Genomic DNA, 311 nt, shown 5'->3' with positions numbered 1-311 from the left:
GGCAATGGCGGTGTCAGTGGTGGCAATGGTGGTGGTGGTGGTGACATTGATGTCAGCGGTGGCCCCGGTGACACCGGGGGCGGCGGTGGTGGCAGCGGCCTGGCCACCCGCCCACTGCTGGTGCACGCCATCTCTGCCGGCGCCTACACCTTCGCCCAGGTGCTGCTGCTCCTGCACCACCGGCCCCGGCAGTGCCAGCGCCTGGCACCGCGCTTCCGCGGCATCGTCTACGACAGCCTGGTGACCGGCGGCATCGGGGACATGGCGCGGGGTGAGCGTGGCTGGGGACGGGGGATACCCGGGACGGGGGA

The sequence above is a fragment of the Haliaeetus leucocephalus genome, unplaced genomic scaffold, assembly GCF_000737465.1.
Source record: "Haliaeetus leucocephalus isolate CR32 unplaced genomic scaffold, Haliaeetus_leucocephalus-4.0 Scaffold202, whole genome shotgun sequence".
Taxonomy (NCBI): domain Eukaryota; kingdom Metazoa; phylum Chordata; class Aves; order Accipitriformes; family Accipitridae; genus Haliaeetus; species Haliaeetus leucocephalus.
Note: the sequence above shows the minus strand (reverse complement) of the source record.